Here is a 22,358-nt window from a genome sequence, read left to right as displayed (position 1 = left end):
CCTAGCAACTAACCCTAAAACTAACCCTAGCTCCTAACCCTAACACTAATTCTAACCTTAACCCCCTAGAAATAGCATTTGACCTAGTGGGGACTTCTGGACCCCACAAGTATAGTTAAACACGTCCACACACACACCTTAGATGAGAATACATTATTAGTGTCCAAAAGCAGTTGATTGTGGTCTAATTTGGGTCTGTGAAAAAAACTGAAGTGGATAACTTTTAGAACTTTGTGGAAAGCAACATCTCTATCACTGAAAAAGTTTGATTGGATTATTAGACAACAAATCCGCCAGGCGGCGGTCAAATCCAAAGAAAGAGTTTATCAAGGGTGCATTCAAGATCGTATGTTTCTGAGACGTTCCTGCAATAGGAATTTCCAAAACTACGAATCCCAGAGAACCTCAGTGCGCTCGCTATTAATGTCAATATGGCCACTGTCAGTCAGACAAAGGCGAATCAGTCTCGCCACGAAATGAAATCAAATTAGCAAGCTAGAGGAGGACGGATGGCATTGTGAAAACCGGCTGGTGCATGTTCCGTGTCGGGGATATAGAAGAGGACTTGTCACGAGGACCAACTAAACACCGGTTTATTAAATGCTGTGGAGGACGGGGGACCTAGATACAAAGATCAAGGTAAGACTTGTAATGCTAAGTAGTTAGCATAGCTTGTATTTCTGCAGACTCGCCCGCACTCCTTGGCACTGGTCCCAATGCTAGTCAGCAAGCTAACTTTATTAGCTAGCTAAGCTAGTCACTTAAAGGATTTATAGCTAATGCCAGATCAGTGTTTTATGAAGTCGTTGGAAAAGTCTGCTTGGTCTATACAGGTTGTAAAGATTGGTAGCCAACAAGCCAGATGTCATGTCATAACTATAACGCCAGCTTATATATTTGTCACGCTAACTAGCTAGCTAGATGCCCTGTACTGTAGCTATTGTCATTGAACAACCATTGCTACCACACTCAACTGCTTAGGTCACTAGTTAGCAACAATACGTTTGTGGGTGCCTTTACCCTGCCATGTATCTATTTCCTGGCTATACTGTAACTAGATCATAATCATAAAGTAAGAACACAGCCAATGCCATACTCAATTGGTTAGGTCATGCAGAATTACTTGCAAAGGATGAGCTCAGTAACGTTAGCCTAAAATCTAGAGCTGGACCGTGATTGAACACCACCCCTCCTGTCACCACACACTTTGCAAACAGTCAGACCCCTGAGGCGTTTGCTTGCTGTTAGTTACAGGTTATAAACACATACGGATAGTTTTTGCAGAGTTGTCTGGACTGGTTTTGGGTTATTTTATTTTAAGTGGTACGCCCGCGCCGTATGATGCATTGGCGTTCCACTGTTTTGATTCCAATGTGAATGTTACGGGGGTGACGTCATTTGAGTCACACGTCATAAAATGATGCTGGGTTCAAAACAACTCCGAAATATGCCGCATTCAAAACAACTGGGAACTTGGAAATCTCAAACTTCCGATTTAAGTGCGTTTAAAACAACTGGGAACTCTTTAAAAAAAAAAAACGACCTCCGACTGGGAAAAATTGATATTAACAGTCATCCAACTCGGGAACTCGGACCTGAAGATCACTGATTTGACCTCGCATTTTTTTTTGAATTTCCAGTTGTTTTTAATGCGGCTATAGAGTACCACAGTATAGGTCATAATACCCATAAACTTAGCGGTAAAAAAGGGAAATGGTTCCAATTGTTTTCCCACCATTCATTTTTCCTCATAGGGGATTTTAGAAACACTTCAATAAGAGCCGTGTTTCGTGTAGGCTTACCCTGGCGTGATGTTTTGATAACTGTGTAAAGCTCTCTAGGACAAACTGACTTTTTATAAATATATTTGCCTGTATTTACCCCCCAAAAATGCAATCCAAATTAGCTGCTAATATGGCTATCATAAAGGACTACAAATGCCATGATGACCTGGACGAGACTGCTGAATCGAGGCAAAGGTAAGAATCTCTGAATTAGCTATCTAATGTTAGCTAAATGTAGTTAGAAAGAAATTGGCTACATTTCTTTAAATGGACAATTCTGTGATCTGTCCTGTGAAAGTTTTAAATTGACACAATACCTATTAACAAAGGTGTCAGCAAGAGTGATGTGCTGGAGCTTGCAGGGATTTGTAGTTTTGCATGTCTACTTTGATGCTTATTAGCATTTTAAAATCTGAAAGTAAGTAGAGCCGACTATATTGATAAGTCATCTTGTCCGAGAGAGATTTGCATGGTTATCAAAACGTCACGCCAGTGTAAGCCTACACGTTACCCTTGTTTACATTGAGCTGCACTGGGGTCAGAACACAATCATTTACATTTACATTACATTTAAGTCATTTAGCAGACGCTCTTATCCAGAGCGACTTACAAAATGGTGCATTCACCTTATGATATCCAGTGGAACAACCACTTTACAATAGTGCATCTAAATATTTTAAAGGGGGGGGGGGGGTTAGAAGGATTACTTTATCCTATCCTAGGTATTCCTTAAAGAGGTGGGGTTTCAGGTGTCTCCGGAAGGTGCTGATTGACTCCGCTGTCCTGGCGTCGTGAGGGAGCTTGTTCCACCATTGGGGTGCCAGAGCAGCGAACAGTTTTGACTGGGCTGAGCGGGAACTGTGCTTCCTCAGAGGTAGGGGGGCCAGCAGGCCAGTGGTGGATGAACGCAGTGCCCTTGTTTGGGTGTCTGGCCTGATCAGAGCCTGAAGGTATGGAGGTGCCGTTCCCTTCACAGCTCCGTAGGCAATCACCATGGTCTTGTAGCGGATGCGAGCTTCGACTGGAAGCCAGTGGAGAGAGCGGAGGAGCGGGGTGACGTGAGAGAACTTGGGAAGGTTGAACACCAGACGGGCTGCGGCGTTCTGGATGAGTTGTAGGGGTTTAATGGCACAGGCAGGGAGCCCAGCCAACAGCGAGTTGCAGTAATCCAGACGGGAGATGACAAGTGCCTGGATTAGGACCTGCGCCGCTTCCTGTGTGAGGCAGGGTCGTACTCTGCGAATGTTGTAGAGCATGAACCTACAGGATCGGGTCACCGCCTTGATGTTAGTGGAGAACGACAGGGTGTTGTCCAGGATCACGCCAAGGTTCTTAGCACTCTGGGAGGAGGACACAAGGGAGTTGTCAACCGTGATGGCGAGATCATGGAACGGGCAGTCCTTCCCCGGGAGGAAGAGCAGCTCCGTCTTGCCGAGGTTCAGCTTGAGCTGGTGATCCGTCATCCACACTGATATGTCTGACAGACATGCAGAGATGCGATTCGCCGCCTGGTTATCAGAAGGGGGAAAGGAGAAGATGAATTGTGTGTCGTCTGCATAGCAATGATAGGAGAGACCATGTGAGGATATGACAGAGCCAAGTGACTTGGTGTATAGCGAGAATAGGAGAGGGCCTAGAACAGAGCCCTGGGGGACACCAGTGGTGAGAGCGCATGGTGCGGAGACAGATTCTCGCCACGCCACCTGGTAGGAGCGACCTGTCAGGTAGGACGCAATCCAAGCGTGGGCCGCGCCGGAGATGCCCAACTCGGAGAGGGTGGAGAGGAGGATCTGATGGTTCATAGTATCAAAGGCAGCAGATAGGTCTAGAAGGATGAGAGCAGAGGAGAGAGAGTTAGCTTTAGCAGTGCGGAGAGCCTCCGTGACACAGAGAAGAGCAGTCTCAGTTGAATGCCCAGTCTTGAAACCTGACTGATTAGGATCAAGAAGGTCATTCTGAGAGAGATAGCAGGAGAGCTGGCCAAGGACGGCACGTTCAAGAGTTTTGGAGAGAAAAGAAAGAAGGGATACTGGTCTGTAGTTGTTGACATCGGAGGGATCGAGTGTAGGTTTTTTCAGAAGGGGTGCAACTCTCGCTCTCTTGAAGACGGAAGGGACGTAGCCAGCGGTCAAGGATGAGTTGATGAGCGAGGTGAGGAAGGGGAGAAGGTCTCCGGAATCATGGTTAGACAACATCTTGGTGTCATTATACTTAGTGTCTTCTAACATATGGAGAACGTCTAGATTATGAAACACATTTTCACATTCATTTATTCAACATTTAAAAGTAAACTGTCTCATAGAAGCAATATGTCTGGTTTTAAATGGCCTATGTGGCATCAATATGAGTCAGAATCATTAATTCTGGGGCCAAAATTGACTACAAAGTGTAAATAGGATAATTTTGGTCAATTGAATTGGACCATTTTCCTTTCCTGCTATGCATTCCAAATGTAATGAGTACTTTTGGGTGCCAGGGAAATGTATGAAGTAAAAAGTACATCATTTTCTTTAGGAATGTTGGGAAGTAAAAGTTGTCAACATATAAATAGTAAAGTACAGATACCCCAAACAAACTACTTAAGTAGTAATTTAAAGTATTTATACTTAAGGACTTTACACAACTGCCAATTGCCCAGAGACAACATGTTGTGCTATGTTCCCAGATGCCATGTGGACATTTGTTGTCAAGTCTGCATATGGGTGCAACGCAAGCGCATTTTTCTCGCAAATAGGAGTGAAAATGGGCTTCCATAAAGTTGATGCAAACTTCCAATGCATTTCAACAATATTGCCAAGAACGGATTACTTGCGACAGTTTCTTCCGCTGCCTGTCAACCGTCAAACCACTGGTGTTGGTGAGTACTTTAGCTAAGTATATAGCTGGTACTAGCTAGCAGCTACTTTTGGTTATACAACATTATTTGATCATGCTAGCGAGCCAGGCTAGCTATGATGCCACAGATGAAAGGGGAATGATACTGTAGCTAGCTAAATACATCAAGCTAACGTGTAATGTGGCATCTCAGAGGACGATGTGCATAGCTGGCCTTAGCTTACCTCGCTAACAACAGCTAATTGTAGCCCATTGACATTTATTATTTGCTAAAACTTAAGTCAATACAGGGCAGGCACTTGGATACTAGCTTTCTAGCTAATAATATGTAGCCAGCTTACTGTCAATAATGTTTCAACACGAACTGGCTAACTAATGTTAGCTAGATAGCCAACTCATTTAAACTCGGACAAAGATATAACTTACCCGGATTTGCAAATTAGGTAGCTAGCTAGCATTTGGGGGCTTTGTCTGCTAACCCAAAACATGACTGTGATCATAAAAGTTTATCATATATTTTCTAAGGCAAAAATAAATGATGGTACTAGTCTACTACAAATATAACTATGGCTCTGGCAGTGAATAGCAAAACGTTATCAGGAAGCATTCAGCAACGTACACAGCTGGTTGCATAGTAACGGCGTTCAGCGTCACCGGCCAGAATCTATTCTTGTTAGTCCCTCTCTTAGCATATAAATTAATTCCAAACTAGAGAAAGTATTTTTTCTCGCTATGTTTATTGGGTTATATTTTATTTCATTCACAGGCTACGTACAAAACCTGGTGGATTTGTTGTTCAGCAACATCTAGGAACCCTCCTACCATATCAGAAGCTGTTAGACACCAGTCTCACTTCAGAGTAATGGAGGACACTTGAATCAGGTTGGTCACATTTGATTTGGTCAATGGTCAAAACACAATCTGTCCTGGAATTCACCTAACCACCATTGATAATGTAATCATTGCTGTGTGTGTATATCTATGTCTTGTATGTTGTAAGGAGGCGCCCCCTTCCACACTGCCAATTGGACTACTCCTGGGCCGAGTGAGTAATGCCATGCTGGCACATGTCCCTTGTGATTTAGCCATGCTGGCACATGTCATGCTGGCACATGTCCCTTGTGAATCAGGATCTCTGATTGGCTATGTTGAATTGTGTATTTTCTGTTGGCTTCCATGACTGTATGGTGAATGTCTTTCCCTCTCTCCCTCAGTGATATAGGAGCTGTGTTGGATATACAGTGCATTTGGAAAGTATTTAGACTCCTTCACTCTTTCCACATTTTGTTACATCACAGCCTTATTCGAAAATGGATTACATTTTCCCCCTTGTCAATCTACACACAAAAAACAGGTTTAGCCATTTTTGCAAATGTATTAAAAAAAAAAAAACGGATATCACATTGACATAAGTATTCAGACCCTTTACTCAGTACTTTGTTGAAGTAGCTTTGGCAGCGATTACAGCCTTGATTTTTCTTGGGGATGACGCTACAAGCTTGCACACCTGTATTTGGGGAGTTTCTCCCATTCTTCTCTGCAGATCCTCTCAAGCTCTGTCAGGTTGGATGGGGAGTGTCGCTGCACAGCTATTTTCAGGTCTCCAGAGATGTTTGATAGGGTTCAAGTCTGGGCTCTGACTGGGCCACTCAAGATTATTCAGAAACTTGTCCCAAAGCCACTCCTGTGTTGTCTTGGCTGTGTGCTTAGGGTCGTTGTACCCCAGTCTGAGGTCATGAGTGCTTTGGAGCAGGTTTTAATTAAGGATCTCTGTACTTTGCTCCATTCATCTTTCCCTCGATCCTGACTAGTCTCCCAGTCCCCGCCCCTGAAAAACATCCCCACAGCATAATGCTGCCACCATGATGCTTCACCGTAGGGATGGTATTGGCCAGATGATGAGCGGTGCCTGGTTTTCTCCAGACGTGACGCTTGGCATTCAGGCCAAAGAGTTCAATCTTGGTTTCATCAGACTAGAGAATCTTGTTTCTCGTGGTCTGAGTCCTTTAGGTGCCTTTTGGCAAACTCCAAGTGGGCTGTCGTGTGCCTTTTTACTGAGGAGTGGCTTCCGTCCGGCCACTCTACCATAAAGGTCTGATTGGTGGAGTGCTGCAGAGATGGCTGTCCTTCTGGAAGGTTCCCCCATCTCCTCAGAGGAACTCTTGAGCTCTGTCAGAGGGACCATCGGGTTCTTTGTCATCTCCCTGACCAAGGCCCTTCTCCCCACGATTGCTCAGTTTGGTCGGGCGGCCAGCTTTAGGAAGAGTCTTGGTGGTTCCACCAAGTGCTCTGACATCCACTTTCAACTGTGGGACCTTGTATAGACAGGTGTGTGCCTTTCCAAATCATGTCCAATCAATTGAATTTACTACAGGTGTACTCCAATCAAGTTGTAGAAACATCTCAAGGTTGATCAATGGAAACAGGATGCATAGTCTCATAGCAAAGGGTCTGAATACTTTATTTCTTTAAAATATTTTTTATCAATTTGCAAAGCTTTCTAAAAATCTGTTAGCTTTGTCATTATGGGGTATTGTGTGTAGATTGATGAAAGATGTTTTATTTAATCAATTTTAGAATAAGGCTGTAACGTAACAATGTGGAAAAAGTGAAGGGGTCTGAATACTTTCCGAATGCCATGAGGAAGCCGAAGTCGGGCTCCTTCATGACCGGTATTTGTGACAAGAGGGGCCTGGAGCTGTTCTACGCTGCCATGCTCATCAGGCGTTGGCAAACACCTCCGAAGGGACAAAAGGTGATTACTAATGAGACGGTACATCACAAGTGTTTAGTAATATCACCCTTTTTAATATATGTGCCACTCATCAACTCTTCCTCTTTTTTTTTTTTCTTTTTTTACAGATGGGTAGAAGAGATGCTTTTTGAATCCTCTGACTCAAAGACAGGTTGATTCTGATGTGTGAATTGGGAGAGACCTTGCACTCAGCATTAAAATTATACTAGTACTTTTTATCTTTTGTTATTATTGTTACTGTTACACTTGAAATATCAAAACACTTTGTTTAGAATATCTACTTAAGTTCAGCAATTGCACTCTTCTCATATTCCTCTGTAGGCTACTGACCAATGCAAAGCATCCTCCTGGAGTGGTATGGGAAGAGTGCCATCCTCCTGCATCTCACATCTGTCTGTACTGTACTTGTTGAGGCAAACTCTGTCATATCCAGGATGGAGTGTCATGCACTCCACCCCTCCTTCCACCTCACTGCACCTGTCCATAACGTAATACATTACATAGATGGAAGGGACTTCATCACCCACTTGGACTGTGTTCGTAAATTCACACTGGCTATCTACTCCGATTTCAGAGCACTCTCGTCTGTGTGCCAGAGAACAAAATAACTGAGGAATTCCCGAACGCGCAACACCCATTTTGAATAATACTGGTGTCCAGTAAACGTCGGCATAAAAAACGCACCCTTAAAGACAGAATCACCCAAAATGATACTTTTTTTTGTTTTTTGAATTTGTTAATTTTTAGACATATTATTTAAAACAATATACTCTACAAGTACATCACATCCAGAGTGGGCTCTTTGGTACGTTTGAAAATATGATTTTATACATTGAAATTTACATTACATGTCTTGAACCAATCCAAGCCCTCCTTTTAAGATTACACATTCAGCAAATCACCAGCAGGAGGAGTTCCCTTGAATCCATTTTCCCATTCACTCTGGTGGTGGTGCTCATACAATTTATCATTACTGCTACATGATCAATCATTCATTTATCATGTAGCGGAGAGCCCACTCTGTAAATGCGATGTACTTGTGGAGTATATTGTTTTAAACAATATGTCTAAAAATGTACAAAATCTAAACGGGTAGTTTTGAGATTCATATTTGCAATGTTGAACAAAGTAATGTGAAATATTTTTATTTCAGAATCTAGACACTCCATATATTAAAGCAAATTATAAGGAGTGTAATGACACCACGATGTTGTCTGTATCATGTACGGTTCACAACTCATAGGGTCTTATAGGAGGCAAGTATAGGTCTAAAAAGATATTGGGATAATACCCATCATATAGAAGTGAACTTCGGAGTCACGCAATATGTTGTGTGGTTTCCCACTACGACTCAGGAAAGCTTGCTGTTTTAGGCTACAGATGAAATAAGTTATGACGAACTCACAGGAGGTTGGTGGCACCTTAACGGGCTGATGAAAATAGCAGGAGAGGAATGGGATCCATTTGCTCCGTTCCAGCCATTATTATGAGCCGTCCTCCTCTCAGCAGCCTCCACTGGATGAACTTCACAGGGTGGTGAAAGTGCCCGGTGATGAACCTGATGCACATTTTCAATAAATATCAAGGGTTTTATTCTGGTGACATGATCATGATGCTTGGCTGCCATTTGACCAGTGGCGGCTGGTGAGAGGAGCTATAGGAGGAGGGGCTCATTGTAATGACTGGATTGGAATTGATGGAACGGAGTCAAACATGGTTTCCGTATGTTAGATACCGTTCCATTTATGCCATTACAATGAGCCCATCCTCCAATAGCTCCTCCCACCAGCCTCCACTGCATCTGACAAATAAAAATAATCTAGCTCAGTCTTTATAATAATCTCATGTAGGTAGCCTACCCGCAGTTCCTGCGAGCTGTTGGCTAGAGCGCATGTGCTAAGACCAGAGTGGGCACATTTTGCTATAAAACGCAACAGGTTTTGTGACACAACAATCAGTAGAGTTGAAAACGCGATGGAAACCAATTTAACTTGAATTTTTTATTCAATACATGGGAATTTTAACCGCAAAAGTTATTTGTCAGTTTGCAGGAAACATCTCTGATGGGAAAATGCCCATATTGTTTTATGCAGATTTTTTTATTTTTTATATTTGCATGAAAAGCTGTCGCCATTTGGATGGAAACCTGACTATCGATTGAAACAATCACTTGGCTTTGGTTGACAGTAACCCCTCCAACTCTGGTCAATGTTGAATAAGCCACTTTCACTTAGTCTCCCTAGTTAAGCATGGGCATTTCCATCTAAAGGACCCATGAGCTCCAACATGTGAAGTTCATAGGAGCATGTCAAATGAAAGCTAAAAGTATTTTTTTGTTTTGTTATTAAGGCATATAAACAGTTGAAGTCGGAAGTTTACATGCACTTAGGTTGGAGTCATTAAAACTTGTTTTTCAACCACTCTACAAATTTCTTGTTAACAAACTATAGTTTTGGCAAGTCGGTTAGGACATCTACTTTTATGCATGACACAAGTAATTTTTCCAACAATTATTTACAGACAGATTATTTCACTTAAAATTCACTGTATCACAATTCAGGTGGGTCAGAAGTTTACATACACTAAGTTGACTGTGCCTTTTTAAACAGCTTGGAAAATTCCAGAAAATGATGTCATGGCTTTAGAAGCTTCTGATAGGCTAATTGACATCATTTGAGTCAATTGGAGATGTACCTGTGGATGTATTTCAAGGCCTACCTTCAAACTCAGTGCTTCTTTGCTTGACATCATGGGAAAAATCAAAAGAAATCAGCCAAGACCTCAGAAAAACTTGTAGACCTCCACAAGTCTGGTTCATCCTTGGGAGCAATTTCCAAACGCCTGAAGGTACCACGTTCATCTGTACAAACAATAGTACGCAACTATAAACACCATGGGACCATGCAGCCGTCATACCGCTCAGGAAGGAGACGCATTCTGTATCCTAGAGATGAACCTACTTTGGTGCGAAAAGTGCAAATCAATCCCAGAACAACAGCAAAGGAACTTGTGAAGATGCTGGAGGAAACGGGTACAAAAGTATCTATCCACAGTAAAACGAGTCCTATATCGACATAACCCGAAAGGCCGCTCAGCAAGGAAGAAGCCACTGCTACAAAACCGCCATAAAAAAAAAACCAGACTACGGTTTGCAACTGCACATGGGGACAAAGATTGTACTTTTTGGAGAAATGTCCTCTGGACTGGTGAAACAAAAATTTAACTGTTTGGCCATAATGACCATCGTTATATTTGGAGGAAAAAGGGGGAGGGTTGCAAGCCTAAGAACACCATCCCAACCGTGAAGCTCGGGGGTGGCAGCATCATGTTGTGGGGGTGCTTTGCTGCAGGAGTGACTGGTGCACTTCACAAAATAGATGGCATCATGAGGCAGGAAAATGATGTGGATATATTGAAGCAACATCTCAAGACATCAGTCAGGAAGTTAAAGCTTGGTCGCAAATGGGTCTTCCAAATGGACAATGACCCCAAGCATACTTCCAAAGTTGTGGCAAAATGGCTTAAGGACAACAAAGTCCTGTTATTGGAGTGGCCATCACAAAGCCCTGACCTCAATCCTATAGAAAATTGTGTGGGCAGAACTGTAAAAGAGTGTGTGAGCAAGGAGGCCTACAAACCTGACTCAGTTACACCAGCTCTGTCAGGAGGAATGGGCCAAAATTCATCCAATTTATTGTGGGAAGCTTGTGGAAGGCTACCCAAAATGTTTGACCCAAGTTAAACAATTTAAAGGCAATGCTACCAAATAGTAATTGAGTGCATGTAAACTTCTGACCCACTGGGAATGTGATGAAAGAAATAAAAGCTGAAATAAATAATTCTCTCTACTATTATTCTGACATTTCACATTCTTAAAATAAAGTGGTGATCCTAACTGACCTAAGACGGAATTTTTACTCGAATTAAATGTCAGGAATTGTGAAAAATTGAGTTTAAATGTATTTGGCTAAGGTATGTAAACTTCCGACTTCAACTGTATATTTTTCAAACATATTTTTCAACCAAAAACCCATATGTTTAAGATATTTTCTAATTTCTCTCTCTCATGAGGGAGGATAATGAAAGTTCACAGAAGAAACAAGTATAGGTAGACCTACCAATTAAGCTAGTGTATTTACTGATAAAGTTATGTATTATTAAGTGATTAAAAGTCGTAATTCAGTTACCATTTACATTTAAGTCATTTAGCAGACGCTCTTATCCAGAGCGACTTACAAATTGGTGCATTCACCTTATAATATCCAGTGGAACAACCACTTTACAATAGTGCATCTAAATCTTTTAAGGGGGGGTTAGAAGGATTACTTTATCCTATCCCAGGTATTCCTTGAAGAGGTGGGGTTTCAGGTGTCTCCGGAAGGTGGTGATTGACTCCGCTGTCCTGGCGTCGTGAGGGAGCTTGTTCCACCATTGGGGTGCCAGAGCAGCGAACAGTTTTGACTGGGCTGAGCGGGAACTGTGCTTCCTCAGAGGTAGGGGGGCCAGCAGGCCAGAGGTGGATGAACGGAGTGCCCTTGTTTGGGTGTAGGGCCTGATCAGAGCCTGAAGGTACGGAGGTGCCGTTCCCCTCACAGCTCCGTAGGCAAGCACCATGGTCTTGTAGCGGATGCGAGCTTCGACTGGAAGCCAGTGGAGAGAGCGGAGGAGCGGGGTGGCGTGAGAGAACTTGGGAAGGTTGAACACCAGACGGGCTGCGGCGTTCTGGATGAGTTGTAGGGGTTTAATGGCACAGGCAGGGAGCCCAGCCAACAGCGAGTTGCAATAATCCAGACGGGAGATGACAAGTGCCTGGATTAGGACCTGCGCCGCTTCCTGTGTGAGGCAGGGTCGTACTCTGCGAATGTTGTAGAGCATGAACCTACAGGATCGGGTCACCGCCTTGATGTTGGTGGAGAACGACAGGGTGTTGTCCAGGGTCACGCCAAGGCTCTTAGCACTCTGGGAGGAGGACACAAGGGAGTTGTCAACCGTGATGGCGAGATCATGGAACGGGCAGTCCTTCCCCGGGAGGAAGAGCAGCTCCGTCTTGCCGAGGTTCAGCTTGAGGTGGTGATCCGTCATCCACACTGATATGTCTGCCAGACATGCAGAGATGCGATTCGCCACCTGGTTGTCAGAAGGGGGAAAGGAGAAGATTAATTGTGTGTCATCTGCATAGCAATGATATGAGAGACCATGTGAGGATATGACAGAGCCAAGTGACTTGGTGTATAGCGAGAATAGGAGTGGGCCAAGAACAGAGCCCTGGGGGACACCAGTGGTGAGAGCACGTGGTGCGGAGACAGATTCTCGCCACGCCACCTGGTAGGAGCGACCTGTCAGGTAGGACGCAATCCAAGCGTGGGCGGCGCCGGGAGATGCCCAGCTCGGAGAGGGTGGAGAGGAGGATCTGATGGTTCACGGTATCAAAGGCAGCAGATAGGTCTAGAAGGATGAGAGCAGAGGAGAGAGAGTTAGCTTTAGCAGTGCGGAGAGCCTCCGTGACACAGAGAAGAGCAGTCTCAGTTGAATGCCCAGTCTTGAAACCTGACTGATTAGGATCAAGAAGGTCATTCTGAGAGAGATAGCAAGAGAGCTGGCCAAGGACGGGACGTTCAAGAGTTTTGGAGAGAAAGGAAAGAAGGGATACTGGTCTGTAGTTGTTGACATCGGAGGGATCGAGTGTAGGTTTTTTTCAGAAGGGGTGCAACTCTCGCTCTCTTGAAGACGGAGGGGACGTAGCCAGCGGTCAAGGATGAGTTGATGAGCGAGGTGAGGTAGGGGAGAAGGTCTCCGGAAATGGTCTGGAGAAGAGAGGAGGGGATAGGGTCAAGTGGGCAGGTTGTTGGGCGGCCGGCCGTCACAAGACGCGAGATTTCATCTGGAGAGAGAGGGGAGAAAGAGGTCAAAGCACAGGGTAGGGCAGTGTGAGCGGGACCAGCAGTGTCGTTTGACTTAGCAAACGAGGATCGGATGTCGTCAACCTTCTTTTCAAAATGGTTGACGAAGTCATCCGCAGAGAGGGAGGAGGGGGGGGGGGGGAGGAGGATTCAGGAGGGAGGAGAAAGTAGCAAAGAGCTTCCTAGGGTTAGAGGCAGATGCTTGGAGTTTAGAGTGGTAGAAAGTGGCTTTAGCAGCAGAGACAGAAGAGGAAAATGTAGAGAGGAGGGAGTGAAAGGATGCCAGGTCCGCAGGGAGGCGAGTTTTCCTCCATTTCCGCTCGGCTGCCCGGAGCCCTGTTCTGTGAGCTTGCAGTGAGTCGTCGAGCCACGGAGCAGGAGGGGAGGACCGAGCCGGCCTGGAGGATAGGGGACAGAGGAAATCAAAGGATGCAGAGAGGGAGGAGAGGAGGGTTGAGGAGGCAGAATCAGGAGATAGGTTGGAGAAGGTTTGAGCAGAGGGAAGAGATGATAGGATGGAAGAGGAGAGAGTAGCGGGAGAGAGAGCGAAGGTTGGGACGGCGCAATACCATCCGAGTAGGGGCAGAGTGAGAAGTGTTGGATGAGAGCGAGAGGGAAAAGGATACAAGGTAGTGGTCGGAGACTTGGAGGGGAGTTGCAATGAGATTAGTGGAAGAACAGCATCTAGTAAAGATGAGGTCAAGCGTATTGCCTGCCTTGTGAGTAGGGGGGGAAGGTGAGAGGGTGAGGTCGAAAGAGGAGAGGAGTGGAAAGAAGGAGGCAGAGAGGAATGAGTCGAAGGTAGACGTGGGGAGGTTAAAGTCACCCAGAACTGTGAGAGGTGAGCCATCCTCAGGAAAGGAACTTATCAAGGCGTCAAGCTCATTGATGAACTCTCCAAGGGAACCTGGAGGGTGATAAATGATAAGGATGTTAAGCTTGAAAGGGCTGGTAACTGTGACAGCATGGAATTCAAATGAGGAGATAGACAGATGGGTCAGGGGAGAAAGAGAGAATGTCCACTTGGGAGAGATGAGGATTCCAGTGCCACCACCCCGCTGGCTCGATGCTCTAGGGGTATGCGAGAACACGTAGTCAGACGAGGAGAGAGCAGTAGGAGTAGCAGTGTTATCTGTGGTAATCCATGTTTCCGTCAGCGCCAGGAAGTCTAGGGACTGGAGGGTAGCATAGGCTGAGATGAACACAGCCTTGTTGGCCGCAGACCGGCAGTTCCAGAGGCTGCCGGAGACCTGGAACTCCACGTGGGTCTTGCGCGCTGGGACCACCAGGTTAGAGTGGCAGCGGCCACGCGGTGTGGAGCGTTTGTATGGCCTGTGCAGAGGAGAGAGAACAGGGATAGACAGACACATAGTAGACAAGCTACAGAAGAGGCTACGCTAATGCAAAGGAGATTGGAGTGACAAGTGGACTACACGTCTCGAATGTTCAGGAAGTTAAGCTTACCAATATGGTTAACGGAATTACCGCAATTGAACTGGCTACAATTTTTTTTAATCATAGTCTTAACAAACCACCGTTGAGTCACCTGCTACTGTCCTCCTTTCCACTAGCATACTGTTATGTTTAGCTCACAACTATTTTCTTTCATCTGGTGGTCAAAGCAAATCTGAAAACTGTATGGACAACCAGACTTGCACTGATTCTCCTTCCTCTCGCACAGCTATTACGTACCCTCTTTTCCATTTACTGTAACAAGCATCCTCACCCACTGAGCACTGGGCGTCCATGAACGTTGCAATTTTGTCAGTCCGCCCTGTCTGGACCAAATCTGAGTTTGGACAGCACAGTACAGTAGAGAACATTACAGTAAAGAGAAGTAGAGCACACGAGTAGAGTATGCAGTACAGTATGATGTACTGTACAGAACTGTACTGTGATGTCCAAACTTGTGAAACATAGACATCTATGATTGGTACAGGTTTGGTCCGGACCAAGCGGGCCAAACGTGGGGGCGGAGCTTATTAGAATAATAGCTAGTGTGTAAAATAATATCCAAAAGAAGGATAATTCATATTTCTACTTTTGTGTACCTATTCAGGATACATCACCATGAAGAGAATTAAATTACTATCCATAGTTATGCATTTCTGTATAATACAGATCAGGGACCCATGATGTAATTACATTACTGGATGTAAATCCAATTCACCTACTGTAGTTCAATAACCAAAATATATATCAAACTCAAGGTGTCATGTCATAGCTGACACCCCATTCTTTCTGCACACATCTTTGAAACTTAATTCTGAGGAGATATTTAAAGGTGCAATATGCAGAAATTGCTCCGCCATTTCCTGGTTGCTTAATTTCTAATATTTCTCCTAATTTCAGTTTGTGACACAAAAATCAGTGTAGAGAATCACTGTACCATCTAACCCACTGTGAAATATATTTTCAATAACCAAAAGTAATGTATTTTCAGCTGTTTTTGAAGCTGGTGTACAACACCAAAAGTAAAAGACGCAAAAACAAAACTTAAGAACGGAAGCATAGAAATGGCACACATAGTACAGATCTACCACTTCTTAGACTTGCTTTCAATGAGAATGACAGTTCTTTTAGTCCCGTTGCTAGGTGATTTTGGTCAGGTCGCCCAAAAGTTACACATTACAGCTTTAACAGTGTTTTTGGAAAACGTGGTCGCATAGACAGGTTGGTTATTTAGCAACAAAACTGACGTGTGCGCAACTAAACAACTAAAGAAATGTCCTCTCACTGTCAACTAAGTCTATTTTCAGCAAACTTAACGTGTAAATATTTGTATGAACATAAGATTCAACAACTGAGACATAAACGGAACAAGTTCCACAGAAATGTGACTAACAGAAATGGAGTGATGTGTCCCTGAACAAAGGGAGGAGGAGGGGGGGGGGTTAAAAGTAACAGTAAGTATCTGGTGTGGACACCAGCTGTATTAAGTACTGCAGTGCATCTCCTCCTCATGGACTGCACCAGATTTGCCAGTTCTTGCTGTGAGATGTTACCCCACTCTTCCACCAAGGCACCTGCAAGTTCCCGGACATTTCTGGGGGGAATGGCCCTAGCCCTCACCCTCCGATCCAACAGGTCCCAGACGTGCTCAATGGAATTGATATCCGTGCTCTTCGCTGGCCATGGCAGAACACTGACATTCCTGTCTTGCAGGAAATCACGTACAGAATGAGTAGTATGGTTGGTGGCATTGTCATGCTGGAGGGTCATGTCAGGATGAGCCTGCAGGAAGGGTACCACATGAGGGAGGAGGATGTCTTCCCTGTACCGCACAGCACTGAGATTGCCTGCAATGACAACAAGCTCAGTCCGATGATGCTGTGACGCCCCAGACCATGATGGATCCTCCACCTCCAAATCAATCCCACTCCAGAGTACAGGCCTCAGTGTAACGCTCATTCCTTCGAGGATGAACGCGAATCTGACCACCCCTGGTTAGACAACCGTGACTCGTCAGTGCAGAGCACTTTTTTTGCCAGTCCTGTCTGGTTCAGCGACGGTGGGGTTGTGCCTATAGGCGACGTTGTTGCTGGTGATGTCTGGTGAGGACCTGCCTTACATCAGGCCTATATGCCCTCAGTCCAGCCTCTCTCAGCCTATTGTGCGTTCCTGGTGTAACTCGGGCAGTTGTTGCCATCCTGTACCTGTCCCGCAGGTGTGATGTTCGCATGTACTGATCCTGTGCAGATGTTGTTACACGTGGTCTGCCACTGCGAGGACGATCAGCTGTCCGTCCTGTCTCCCTGTAGCGCTGTCTTAGGCGTCTCACAGTATAGACTTGTAATTTATTGCCCTGGCCACATCTGCAGTCCTCTTGCCTCCTTGCAGCATGCCTAAGGCACATTCACGCAGATGAGCAGGGACCCTGGGCATCTTTCTTTTGGTGTTTTTCGGAGTCAGTAGAAAGGCCTCTTTAGTGTCCTAGGTTTTTGTAACTGTGACCTTAATTGCCTACCGTCTGTAAGCTGTTAGTGTCTTAACAACCGTTACACAGGTGCATGTCCATTCATTGTTTATGGTTGATTGAACAAACATGGGAAACAGTGTTTAAACCCTTTACAATGACGATCTGTGAAGTTATTTGGATTTTTACTAATTATCTTTGAAATACAAGTCCCTTTTTCAGGACCCTTTCTTTTCTGAGTTTGTGTCAAAACAGACAGGGTTGGCTTAGATTGTTGACAACATGTAAACTGTATTTAGTCTCCAATGTTTATTGGAAACAAATACATTTGCACAATGAGCACTTGTTGTCTCAAATACATCATTAGTTGTTGGTTAGCTAACCAATTTGAGCCATATAAGCATTGACATGAAATCAGTCAAAACACCTCAAAACAAGACATGGTATCAAGAACAAGATGAAACTAGCTGAAACAAATCACTTACGATTCCCCAAAATTCAGTTTCTTGTCATTGTTGCTAGCTATCTGGCCATCCAGAATCACAACTCAGACTTCTGCCCCATTGAAGAGTGCGCATCGTTTTTATAAAGTTGTCATCTATATAAAAAAAACTTGGAGATTTTACTGTAATTCTTTTACTAAACTTTGCATCTGCACAGGTCTTCCAGTAAATGTGGTTTTGTGAAACGTTCTGTGTTCAACGTAGTCCTTGTGCATATGTAACCGATGTGAAATGGCTAGCTAGTTAGCGGTGGTGCGCGCTAATAGCGTTTCAATCGGTGACGTCACTCGCTCTGAGACCTTAAGCAGTTGTTCCCCTTGCGTTGCAAGGGCCGCGGCTTTTGTGGCGCGATGGGTAACGATGCTTCGTCTGTGTGCAGAGGGTCCCTGGTTCGAGCCCAGGTAGGGGCGAGGAGAGGGACGGAAGCTATACTGTTACACATAGAGTCGTGTAGTGGCGGGTATACGCATTATACCCACATCCTTAAGCCGTATAAATTAACAATGTTGACGGAACAGATCAGAATTTTTAGCATAAAATGTCGAACTACTACTTATTCAGCAATATGCTCACAGCAGTAGGCCTATGCGCGAATGCTCCAAAAATGCAATTTGCAGGAAAACTCATTCTAAAATGTGCACAGCACATGCGAGCGGTTTCATGGACAGGAATGGAAATATCTGTAAAAAAATTTGAAAGAGGGGCGATCTAAAGATAGTTGTTGTATCATGGGTTGCTATGATTAGGATAAGGCCTTTGGCTGCTAAACAATGAAAGAAAGCTACAAGAAAAACAATAGAACATGAGAACGCATATGAGGAAGTCTTTATAAAATAATTGCCCCCATGTTTCTATGGGGTGATTTTGGCGATAGACTACTGTGATCCAGGCAAGACATGTCTCAGAAAATGAAGTAAAACATCCAGGTTTCAAACAATTTGGAGAACAAAAGAAATATAGCGACGCGAATGATAGGTCTGACTCTTCTGTTAGAATGAAAGGCTTTCCCAAAAACCTATTAAATTGAATGTTAACTAGCTACAAAGTAGCCAATGCCTACCTGGGGAAACTCCATCTCATGCGCTGCATTCTTGGGTTTTTCCCCAAACCCCAAAAGTGGTCTCCTGATGTGATTTTAAGCATTGTTATGGAATTGGAACATCCACTTTTGTTGTTTGTCTATTCAAGCTTGACTTTGAGAGCGAAAACCTTAATATTTCTGACTCAGTTGACAGCCTCATTTATTTGTTTCAATAGTAGGCCTACTATTAGCCTACTTGCACAGTACCGCTTGGGTTTCCTGACTGTGAAAGACCAATATGGGATTTATCATTTTAGGTCATTCGGAGTGTGTCACTGTTTCTCATAGAATTCTTCAGACAGGGTGCCATCACTGGCCGGGCCATAGAGTTTATCCACTTCTCCAGAGACCATTGCATAGAGTTGTATGGTTTGCTAAACTTTTGAAATCAATGTTTTTATTTTGGCACACATTTTAAAGTGAAACATGAGTCAAAGGGTAGTTCCGTTACCATGGAATTGCTTGCATGTGAATGTTTCCTCTAGTCCTAATTTGTAGATCATTATACAGGTTACCCATTAGATTTCCCTGTGTAGGCTCTGTGTTGCCAGACTAGTTTACCAGTCAGTGTTCCCAAAACAAAAGCAGAAGTACAGACACCCAAATTTACCAGTATCCACTTTTTCATCAGACACCTAGTAATCCAAAAACATTTCCAGGCAAAGGGAGTCAGGGAAAGTTTGCTGTGAAGCTACTAACTGGCTGCTTCGTTCTGCACCTGGGTAAATATATTGCTTCCTGGCTCCTAACTTTTTTTTTTTTTTTAGGGGCCCTAAGGATTCAACTACACAGGTTACAAGCTTGGAATGGTTGATTAGGCATGGAAAAATCTGTTATTTTGCTCCTAAGGACGATCATTTCCCTGGCGTTGCAGTTTACAGCACAAATATAGTACAGTGCTTTCACAATTGTAATATGCTATTAGTTGCGTCCACTTGTTTAACAAGTCACTCAGACCCAAACACACTCGGTGTATGTTTTGAGAGTTTGTTTTTTTCCTGCTTGAGTCAAATCTGACACGCCTGGACACTGAAACTTTTAAAAGCCATGAGGCTCTCAGGGCATAGTCGTGTGTGCATAGAGTTCTCTTGCACTTCTCTCTCTCTATCCATCCATCCACCCAGCCCTTTTTCCCTGCAGACTTTCTGCTGAGCAGTGATCTACTGTATAAAGAGCATTGACCAGTGCTAGTTTAGTCAGCAGTATTAAACCTCTGTCCTCCCCTCTGCACCAGAGGAAGACAGGAAGGTCAAGGAGGAGGAGGATTTGTGGAGAAACTTGTTTTACTTAACTAAAGGAGCAGCACTTTGACTCCCACCCAGGGTTTATATTACAGACTGACTATAAGACATGGTTTCGGTAGATCTCCAGGAAGAGGCTTGGGCAGCCTTGCTCTAAGTCAAGGTCCCGGGCACCTTTTAGTTCCTCACCTAGCTGGCACACCCGATTCAACTAGTCAAGCCCTTGATTAGCCTAGTTGATTATTAGTCAAATCAGGCATGTTTGCACTGGGCTAGAGCAAAAATGTACTATTTTTCCCTAGACTTTAATGTTGGGACCTAGCCTAAGCCTACAGTTCATTTTGAAAGTATTCAGACCCCTTCCCCTTTTCCACATCCACGTTACAGCCTTATTCTAAAATGGATTACATTGATTACGTTTAAAAAAAAAAAAAATAATAATAATAATCTACACACACTCATAATGACAAAGCGAAAAGCAGGTTTTTAGAAATGTTTGCAATTGTACTATAACATTTAAAACAGATACCTTATTTACATAAGTATTCAGACACTTTGCTATGAGACTATGCATCCTGTTTCCATTGATCATCCTTGAGATGTTTCTACAACTTGATTGGAGTACTCTTGGGTTGAATTCAATTGATTGGACATGATTTGGAAAGGCACACAAGTCTCTATTTAAGGTCCCACAGTTGACAGTGCATGTCAGAGCAAAGGTCGAAGGAATTGTCCGTAGAGCTCCGCGACAGGATTGTGTCGAGGGCACAGATCTGGGGAAGGGTACCAAAAACGTTCTGCAGCATTGAAGATCCCCAAGAACACAGTGGCCTTCATCATTCTTAAATGGAAGAAGTTTGGAACCACCAAGACTCTTCCTAGAGGTGGCTGCCTGGCCAAACTGAGCAATTGGGGGAGAAGGGCTTTGGTCAGGGAGGTGACCAAGAACCCGAGGGTCACTGACTTAGCTCAAGAGTTCCTCTGTGGAGATTGGAGAACCTTCCAGAAGGACAACCATCACTGCAGCACTCCACCAATCAGGCCTTTATGGTAGTGGCTAGAAGGAAGCCACTCCTCAGTAAAAAAACACATGACAGCCTGCTTGGACTCTGACTCTGACAAACATTATTCTCTGGTCTGTTGAATCCAAGATTGAACTCTTTGGCCTGAATGCCAAGTGTCACGTCTGGAGGAAACCTGGCACCATCCCTACGATGAAGCATGGTGGTGGCAGCATCATGCTGTGGAGATGTTTTTCAGGGGCGGGGACTGGGAGACTAGTCAGGATCGAGGGAAAGATGAATGGAGCAAAGTACAGAGATCCTTAATTAAAACCTGCTCCAACGCACTCATGACCTCAGGCTGGGGGAGAAGGTTCACCTTCCAACAGGACAACGACCCAAAGCACACAGCCAAAACAACGCAGGTGTGGCTTTAGGACAGGTCTCTGAATGTCCTTGAGTGGCCCAGCCAGAGCCTGAACATCTCTGGAGAGACCTGGAAATATCTGTGCAGTGACGCTCCCCTACCCAACCTAACAGAGCTTAAGAGGATCTGCAGAGAAGAATGGGAGAAACTCTCCAAATACAGGTGTGCCAAGCTTGTAGCGTCATACCCAAGAAGACTTGAAAGCTGTAATCACTGCCAAAGGTGCTTCAACAAAGTACTGAGTAAAGGGTCTGAATACTTAAGAAAAAAATAAAGTCTAAACCTGTTTTGGCTTTGTCATTATGGGGTATTGCAGCATACCACCCTGCATCCCACTGCTGGCTTGCTTCTGAAGCTAAGCAGGGTTGGTCCTGGTCAGTCCCTGGATGGGAGACCAGATGCTGCTGGAAGTGGTGTTGGAAAGCCAGTAGGAGGCACCCTTTCTTCTCGTCTAAAAAAAAATATCCCAATGCCCCAGGGCAGTGATTGGGGACATTGCCCTGTGTAGGGTGCTGTCTTTTGAATGGGATGTTAAACGGGGTGTCCTGACTTTCTGTGGTCACTAAAGATCCCATGGCACTTATTGTAAGAGTAGGGGTGTTAACTCTGGGGTCCTGGCTAAATTCCCAATCTGGCCCTCAAACCATCACGGTCACCTAATCATCCCCAGCTTACAATTCGCTCATTCATCTCCTCTCCCCGTAACTATTCCCCAGGTCGTTTCTGTAAATGAGAATGTGTACTCAGTCAACTTAGTGGGTAAAATTGTATGTAGATTGAGGGGGGACAAAAACAACAATTTAAGACATTTTTTAAATAGCCTAACGTAACAAAATGTGGAAAAAGGGAAGGGGTTTGAATACTCTCCGAATGCACTGTATAGTTTGAGAGGGAGATAAGAGAAGCAGAGGGGGA

The 22,358-nt window shown here is 44.4% G+C and overlaps 1 protein-coding gene across 5 annotated transcripts in view; it reads left to right on the top strand.

Moving 5' to 3' along the window:
• The first annotated feature begins 338 nt into the window (after positions 1 to 338).
• LOC106610716 (homeobox-containing protein 1) overlaps positions 339 to 22,358 on the top strand; it is a 36,453-nt gene continuing 14,433 nt past the window's right edge. For 2 of the 5 annotated variants that reach the window (XM_014210221.2, XM_014210220.2), the window contains exon 1: positions 339 to 639. The gene's annotated coding sequence lies outside the window, so the exon portion shown is untranslated. Of the gene's footprint in view, positions 640 to 18,088; positions 19,497 to 22,358 lie in introns of those variants that run through there. The other 3 variants (XM_045723388.1, XM_014210222.2, XM_045723387.1) reach the window with 3 other exon arrangements.

Source organism: Salmo salar, chromosome ssa09 (genome assembly GCF_905237065.1).
Source record: "Salmo salar chromosome ssa09, Ssal_v3.1, whole genome shotgun sequence".
Lineage (NCBI taxonomy): Eukaryota > Metazoa > Chordata > Actinopteri > Salmoniformes > Salmonidae > Salmo > Salmo salar.
The sequence above is the reverse complement of the archived record's forward strand: the minus strand, read 5'-3'. Positions and strand labels throughout refer to the sequence as shown.